This window comes from Macadamia integrifolia, unplaced genomic scaffold (assembly GCF_013358625.1).
Source record: "Macadamia integrifolia cultivar HAES 741 unplaced genomic scaffold, SCU_Mint_v3 scaffold_274A, whole genome shotgun sequence".
In the NCBI taxonomy this organism is placed as follows: domain Eukaryota; kingdom Viridiplantae; phylum Streptophyta; class Magnoliopsida; order Proteales; family Proteaceae; genus Macadamia; species Macadamia integrifolia.
This window is the reverse complement of record NW_024870662.1, coordinates 59,033-68,107: the sequence shown is the minus strand read 5'-3', so window position 1 is coordinate 68,107 and position 9,075 is coordinate 59,033. Positions and strand designations below refer to the sequence as shown.

At 42.3% G+C, this 9,075-nt stretch overlaps 1 protein-coding gene and 1 non-coding gene across 2 annotated transcripts in view; both read left to right on the top strand.

Moving 5' to 3' along the window:
- LOC122071594 (ribulose bisphosphate carboxylase/oxygenase activase, chloroplastic) overlaps positions 1-9,075 on the top strand; it is a 139,161-nt gene that overhangs the window by 102,238 nt on the left and 27,848 nt on the right. The window lies entirely within an intron of this gene.
- Positions 114-220, top strand: LOC122071596. The gene has a single exon (XR_006138216.1). It is a non-coding gene; the product is annotated as a small nucleolar RNA R71 (small nucleolar RNA).

Genomic DNA, 9,075 nt, shown 5'->3' with positions numbered 1-9,075 from the left:
CCTTTCCTTCATCTGTAAATGATGTGAATCCCTCAGGGCACATAGACTCTATCATTTGTTTAGTTGGGTAATCAATACCCTCATAAATTATTTGACATAAATGCCATAAGTCTAGGCCATGGTGAGGGCATTCTTGGAGTAGATCCTTGAATCTCTCCATAAGTTTGAAAAAGGACTCACTAGGCTTTTGCCTAAATTAAAGGATATCACTTCTAAGCCTTATTGGTCTTGTGAGTTGGGAAAAACTTCTTAAGGAAGACAACTGTGAACTGTTCCCATGAGGTTATGGAATTTGTGGGTAACCCATACAACCACTTCTTAGCTTGGTCTTTTAATGCAAAAGTGATAAACCTAAGCTTAACATCATCATCAGAAAGTTGTTGGATCTTAATTAGAACACATACTTCTTCAAATTCCCTTAGAAATAGGTATGCATCCTTAGAGGTCAACCCATGGAAGTGGGGCAATATAGTGATGTATTGAGATTTGAGTTCAAAATTATTGCCCTAGTCGTGTGGTATAACTATGCAGGAAGGTTGGGCTGTTCTAGCAGGGTAGAACTTATCTTTCAGAGATTTAAGTGAAGGGTTTTGATGTTGGTCTCCCATATTGAAAGGTTTTAAAGAGAGCAAACGTATAGGTCACTACTTGTTGATCTCTTCTTTCTAACAGATTCTTAGTATTACGTACCCACCTAACACTCATGCAACAGAAAACTACCCACAACTAAAGTAAGACAAGCACAAAAGAATGGATAACAAAATTTTTTATGAGTTTTTTTATTTTTTTGATTTTTTTTGGCTTTTTGGGAGCTTACCGGCAGGGATCTGGAGTTGCTCAAGTCAATTCCTGAGGTATTGCTACAGGTCGAAACCTGTCTTTATCATACTGTGAGGCATTGCGACCTCCACTGATACAACTATTATTGCAAGTTGATACTTCTCAGGAATTCAATAAAAGAAAAGGAAAAACAAAACAAAGCACTCCGATTTACCAAAAGAAATCGAAAAATAACATGGAACTGTCTCCCCGGCAACGGCGTCAAAAACTTGTTTGAGATTTTAAAATGTAACCGCAAGCGTACGGATCAGTGTAGCTACAGATCGAATACAGGGAGAGCAGTCACTTTATTTTTTTCCTTCTTTTAATGATACGAAAGTGAACCAATTAATGGTTGTGATCTAATTCTAATTACCGTCCTAAACATATGTATCTAAAATAACGTCTTAATCATTTGTCATCTAAGAATTTAAATACACAAGCCACGCAATTAAAATTAAATAAATAAATAGCTAAAAATAAACACCCCACGCAATTAAAAAGCAATGAAGGAAAAAAAATGCTGAAATAAAAATAAAGTAAAAGAAAATGGATAAAGCTAGAGAGACTCACAAGTAGGTTTCTCTACTTAGCCCGAGGGATGCATCATAATATGAGCTTCCCTACTTGACCAGAGAGTCACTCTTACAAGGGTTACTCTACTTGGCTTTAGGGAAAGGGAGACAATTAAAATAAAAACAATAAAATGATGGTTCTATGGCTACGAGGGGCAAAGCCAACACATACACTAGCCATGAACCTTGGGGGAAAGGGATAGCAATAATGTAACGACTGAAATTAAAATCCTAAATTAAGAAAGAAAGGGTAGTCAGAAGAGGGAATGAGAGGGAGGAGAGAAGACTAATGAAGGAGCCTACTTATTTGAACTTCAATCCTTGAACTGAAAACTTGATCGATTTGAGATACTATCAGTACTAAAAACCAGATTTGGAATAAACCAAATCTGAAATTTCTAGTACTAGAGAAAACAAATCTGAAGAAAAAAATTGAACTTGAAAGACATGCTTCATAGCTTATTCTTGTCACCTAAAACTAAGCCTAGAACTAGAACTTGAAAATTACAACTTCAATTGTTTAAACAATAAAAATAAAAGACTGAATCAAAAACAATAGTGCTTGCATTAATTGAATAAAAAGAACTTACAAAAGTTTTTAAAGCATAAACCTAGAACTAGAGCTAGACAAAGAGAAAACTAGAGAAAGAGATAGAGCAACTATGAAAAAAACCCTAGAAGAAGAATGATGTGCCTCCTCCCCTTGTGTTAATTCTATTATATAGAGAATGGGGGAGGGAAGCTAACAATTTTAGCTTCTAAAAAAAAAACAGATTTTTTTTATCTTGTTGATGAGGTGGAGAGAGAAGATAGAGAATTGTAGGAAGTAGGGAATCTCCAACGATTTTGCTTCCTTTTTCCTTCTTTTTTTTTCTCTCTTCTTCAAACGTGGGCAACATCTTGAACGATTTTTTTTAATTATTTTTTTCCTTTCTTATTTTTTTCTCCCTTTTTTCTATTTTTCTCTTTATTTCCTTATTTCTCTCTCCTCTTGCGTAAGAAACCCTTTAGCCGACCTCCTTTGAGTGATGAGTAGGAGAGAGAAAATCCTCTAAAATAAAAACCTCAACAAAATGGCAGTTGAAAGGTTCGAACTTGAGACCTAATAAGCAAGGGATTTTGCACACCACAACTCACCAGCTACGCTAGATAGTTGTTACCAAAAACGAATCTTCAATCACTTAAGGATGTGGTTCATCGATCCTTGTTGGCATTAGAATATTCCTTGTACCTCTGGGACAACTGCAAATAGGCTGGTTCTGCATCTCGGTTCAGTTCTGATCCGTTATTCTTATCTGGCCTGAAAAGAATAATCATTTGTACGGGTGGCCAAACGAATATGTACTTTTAATTGAACACATCCATCTTGCTCAGAATTTCGTCCTCTTCGCAACTATGAAAAGAAATAGGACATCTTTACTTGTAAAATTTGAGATATAGCGCCCGATAGTCCTTAAGGCCTTGAAAATATAAAACCTGCAAAAAGAGAGTAAAACCCAAGGTAGTTCCATTCTAAATATGTAAAATGCGTGTTTTACTACCCTAGATTTCACACATAAATGTGCTCATCAGTCAGACAAAGGCACTGATTCCTGACCAGCATATCTCCCAACAACTTACCTACTTAACCAACTTAGCTCCCTAACCCCTATGTTGGTCACTAATGTGATCCACACAATCTCGGGTTTCCTTTTTGTCTAAACAGACCAAGCCACATAGTACAGAGGTCATCAGACACCCACCGGAGGCAACATGTGGGTTCTCATAGACCTTAGTTGACTAGGCTGATTCCCAACACATTCTTCTTTCCTCTCTGTACTATTCACTGTAAAGGGCATGGTCTTACATTTCCTATGGACATCCCCTGGCTATGGCATAATTCTCTCAGCTAGTTCAGTGATAGGATTGGGCTCAGAGATCCCTACCACAGCCATCTTTACAGGGCTTATTCTCATTGAACATGTATCAGCAAGCCCCACCCTTGTATAGGGTGCACCTAGACCCAAACAGCAACCATTGAGGGTTTTGTGACCCCAACCGGCGGGTATGGTTTCGGGTATGGTTTCTCCCAACCGGCCGGCCGCTTGTGCCCACCGGTTCAGGTCTGCAAATTGCAGAATTCTGTCCATCTGTGAACAAAATCTGCCAGGGCAATTTTCCCAACTTCCGGGCATCCAAATTCACTCTACAAACTATGTTAGTGATGCTCAATCTGGGTGAAGTGTCAATTTGGCTAATTACAGCCCAATTCATTGAACATAGGGCCGTTTGGATTCCAATTCTCCCAATTTCCTACGAGAGTAACCCGACCTCAATTTCTGTCCATTCTCAAACAAAATTTAGCTTATGTAGGGCTTTAACCCATCTCCAATTTCATTTAATTTTACCTAATTGGGAAAAGCCCTATGATCTAGGGTTCCAAGGACCATTGTACAGTCAATTGGGTCCCAAAATTAAGGTTTAGCTGTAGGGAGCTGAGCTGAGTTCCCACAACTATTTCCCTACTTCAAAATCATTCCTACACTAACCCTAACCCTACTGGCAGAATTATACTACCAAAAATCACGAGGTAGGTCAGGGGAAATTGACTGTTCTTAGTTCTTGGGACTTACAACTGCAGTAGGGAGTGTCCTGGTGCAGCTGTCCAGACCCAGATCTCATCCCAGCTGTGGCAGCACCTCTGGCAGCCTTCCACTTCTACTGGCAGTATGTAGGAAGGCAATAGCAGCAGCTGTAGTAGCAGCAGCAGCAGCAGCAGCAGCAGCAGCAGCAGCAGCAGAGGGCAGGTGCAGCAGAAGCTCTCCTTTCCTCTTTCCTCTTTCCTCTTTCCTCTTTCTTCTTCTTCTTCGTTTCTTCCTCTTCTCCTTCTTTCTTCCTTTTCTTCTTTGGTTCCATACGATTTCAACAGCAAATATAACAGTAGTCGCCCCCCCCCTCTCTCTTGGTCTATTTTTGTGAATCTTTAAACTTAAATAACAAATCATACACCACGTGGTTTCTCATAAAATTTATTGCATTAGAACCTTTAAACATGCCCCTACATAGGGTAGAAATGGGTAGATTCACACTGCAAAGAAGAAAACCCAGTTTTTTGGGCATTCTTGCACTTAAACTAGCTGGCCGGTTGTCAGCAGGGTAACCTAACGTTTGCCTCATTTTTGGCCTTCCAGCAATCTCAACCTCTGAGCTTCATAGTCTGTTAAGTGTGGGACTGATTCCACATATTTCTGGCTATTTTACTCCTACTGGGCTAGTAAATTTACCAATTTCCTCCTACTGCTGTACATGTAGGTTCCCAGTATGATAGGCTACTGCCCTTGTGCCAACTGGGTCCTGACACAAGAGGCTAGCTGCTTCAAAATTCAGGGTGTTACAGAGGGTGACAAAATTGGGTGTCTACAACGAGTGCCTAGATGCAGGTCTCGGATTGGATCGGGGGGCCACACTGTTTGCTAGTGACCTTTCACAGGTGCAAGTAGGATGATTGCCATCAAGTCTAACTTCTCACCTCGGTTCTCGCGTCAACCCAGTATGGCTTCGTCTAGGGGCAAATGGAACAGCACGAGCATTATTTTTCCCATCTAGTGGAGTTGGGAGTGCCGAGCCGAACTGTCTGATGAAACTCCTAACTAGGTTGTTGGTGGTGAGCACCTACATTTGTAAATTTTGAATTTGAGTATCAACCCCTGGATCCCGAGAGACGGTGGTCTGGGTCATACGGGTTTGTGGGAGGTTGCGTTCAGCAGGTGGTGGCATCACCTCTGCTTGTGCTCCGATGCTTGAAAGGGAGGGTGGTTGTGCAGGTCTTTCTATCGAGATTGAAACTTCCTGACCATCATTTTACTGATCTGGGTTGTTCCTCTGCCTTTGAGGATGCGAGGATTCGCCTACAAGGCTTGGCAAGGACACCATGCATTCACTTTGTAGCTGGAGAACGTCGAGCTTTGCTTTAGTACGTTCCACATACGGCGCCAATCCGATGCAGACAATTCTGACGAGCACTGCAAGTTGGGGGAGGATGATATGATCCCGCAAGAAAAATCAGTTAACAAGGGGCACCGAGTTGATCCAGTGCGATAACCCTTCGAGGAGCAAGTCAGAATCTCGCAACAAAGTATTTTTTATATTTTTAAAAGTCCATGCCCTTTCTGGAGGGTTACCTTTCCTATTTATAGTGCGAGCTTCACCTTGATGTCCTAGTCTCCTCGCTCTTCTAGACTCTTGTTGGGATGAGAGGAATATCTCGAATATTCCTTGTCTTTCAAGAGTTGGAGTTCGCTTGGGAACCTATAGTAGCGCTCTGATCGCATTTCCGAGGGATCTTGGCTGCATATTCTCTCGCTTCCTTTAGGTGTCCTTCCTTACATAGAGTCTCGTGGGTAGAGTCTTGAGCAGGCGGGATTTCTTGCTGGTACTGTCACACCCCGCCTCCACTCACCTGAAGGCTGGCAACATGGACACGCACACATGTCCACCATCCATCCAGGATCCACGATGCAGTACTTTAAGTTTATAAGATTATGAAATGATTCTAAAATCACATACTTATAATATAAACAAAATATATATCAACTGGTGATTTCTATTGATATTTACCATATTTACACAAAAAGAATGTTTTCACATCTTAATCATAATTACAGTTATGCCCCCATAGGGTTACATTTGTTAAGTACAAAAAGAATAAAAAATAGAAGATGATACTCCCATCCTCAGAGTGCTCCAAATGCACAATCATCGTACACGCATCCATCCTCGTGCGCAACCAGCTCCTCATCCCAGAGGTCACCTCCGTAGAGAGCCGGGACCTCGATTACAGTTTCCAAAGGATTTCCTGAATCAACATCTAAAAAGGGGCAACAACAAGGGGTGAGCTTCCACGAAGCCCAGTGAGGGTAACACACAAGCAATCATGACAATCCAAAAAAATGCAACAGTATGAATAGTCATGCCTTACCACATCAATATGAATGCAATTATGTGAGTGCAATGACATGATCCATTTATTATCAAGCAATTCTAAGCAACAATTTCTAAGTCCAAAGGGGGTATAAGTGCTACTGCAACTGCAACGTAGGTGTTATCCCCAGTCATGAATATACGTTATCAGTCCCCAGGGATACTAGCTAGTTGCGAGTCAGGAGCATGCCGGTTCCGGAACCACATCGGTACCCGGTAAACCCCTATTAAAAACCCTCCCATGATACCACTACATCGAATCCAACATCGCATGTAGGGTATACCCGTCACCGAATCAAACATCGCGTGAGGGTCTGTCACGACACTGGCATCTTCGCACCTCAGTCACCGAAAATCGTCCCCAACCACGGACCGTCGGACGAGAGGATTAGCCAATACGTAAACCTCTATTGGCAAGGGTTGTAGCACCAGGGTGGTTATCCTAGCCCAATGCATTCTAATATGCCACAACACAGTTCAATCACACTCACACTCACACACACCTTGAGCATGCAGTGCCTTCGGCACCAACCATTGGCCACCCTGCACCCCAGTCACACACCCACACGCACACATGCACCCTGAGCATGCAGTGCCGTCGGCACCAACCGTTGGCCACCCTGCACCCCAATCACACACACACACGCACACATGTACAATCATAAACCACATTCTCATGCCACGTCAACACCATATATAAGGAATGATATAATAATATACAAAATGATAAAATTCATTCACATATGCATTATGATGCAAGCATTCCATAAAAACACAAAATCCCCTCACCTTGTGTTCTAGATGGCGGTAGATAGTTGATGGTTTCATGTTGCGTGTCCCCGTCACTTCTCGGTTCCACTCCTAAGATACATAGTGTTTTTAGGTTATTCGGTTATTCATAGAGGAGTGGGACACTAAGACTCATGCCCCAATTAAAAGGATTAAAATTTAACTTTAAAATGGTTCACCGGTGGATGCTCACCGATGGATGGTCATCCGCTGGTGAGTTCACCGGTGGATGAATCCGAATGGAATGCACATCCGACAATATTTTCACCGGTGGATGGTTCCTGCCTTCACCATCTGGCCGGTGACCATCGGCCGATGAAGGTAAAATTGGGGTTTTCTTGCCTAGATCAGCCCTATTGGCCCTATGGCCCCTGTGTATGGTAGTGAAAATACGTATTTTTCAGTGGGGTGTCATTTCCCAACTCCATTCCCCTTTATCCTTCTTTTGTATAGTTTACAAATTGGGTTTTGTGATTTTAGGGTTGATTTTTCATGTAGGGTATCCTCACACACTTCACTTAGCTTAGGTTTAGTGAAATTAGTGAGTGGATCAACATAGGGTTTCAAGATACACCCAATTTCCTCAATACACAAGTCTAGGTTAGGATACATTGGGGAAGACTTAGGTTGATCTCATGGAATGGTCATTAATGGCTCATGAGATCACTCTCACACACTATACCTAGGTTTAATTTCATTTTCCCCAACTTAGGATTAGGTTAGGATGTTAGGTCATAAAGGATTTGTTCAAATTCCCAAATCCTAGGGTTTTGGGTAGGGATTTCATAGGGATTTGTCCTTAGACCCAAGGTTGAGTAAATAACCTTGCCAATGTAGGTCTCTTACTCTAATTTCCCTCTCCCATTATGTAGTATTATGGTTGGGTAGGTGGAATTTGGTTGGGTCTCCATTACTCCCAATAAAGAGTGAAATGGGAAGGAGAGAGAGAGAGAGATTTATGTGTGTGTGTGGAGAGATGAGCATATGGGCTTACCTCAAGAATGGAGCCCTAGCCTTCCTCCTTCCTTCCTCTCCTTCTCCTCCTTCTTCTTTCTCCCTTTCCTTCTTTCTATTTTGGTAGGAGAAGAAATGTATGGTAAGAGCCCTATTTATAGCCACTTAAGTCCCACTAGGGGCTATTTGGGGAATTAATGGGTTTTTACCCAATACCGGGTTATTCCGATATTCAACACTAATGGGCCCACCTTAGGGTGTCCGGATACGTTCATCTATTCCCCAATAGGTTGTACCAACTATTGGGGGTGGTTTGATGTGCACGGGTGCGAAGATCCGGGTCCCATGGCAAATTAACCCGTTTTCGGCCAGTATTCTCACCGGAGGGTGTTCACAGCATCCACAGGTGACCATCAGCCGGTGAATGCTGAACTGGTCACTTTGTATGGAGATCTCTCCTCAGTCTGAGTGGGGCCTTCTCCAGGGTTTCTAGTGTGTGTGAGGTTCAACTGACCTTTCCCTTCGGGTCTAGAATCCCTTCCAATTACTTAAGCATGGGTAGCAGGTGCAAGTGGGGTCGCCCTTCCTCGGCAAAAGACGGATGCAACCCAGTGCTCACTGGCACTGGTGTCCTCCGGCATCGCACCTGAACATTAAATAGGAAGTTTTAGGGTTCGGGTATAACATTCCCCCCTCCTTACAAGAAATTTCGTCCTCGAAATTTGACGTACCTGGTGATCCAAACAACTGAGGATATTTCTTCTTCATTTCCTCACGTTCCCAAGACGCTTCTTGTCTGGAGTGATTCCTCCACTTGACTAGTACATAAGAAATAGTCCGATTGCGGAGAATGTGGTCTCTCCGGTCAATGATTTCTTCTGGCTGTTCTACAAACTTCCAATCAGTGTCAAGTTCCAAGGGTACATGTGTCAAAATATGAGCTGGATCGGAAACGTACTTCTTGAGCATGGAAACATAA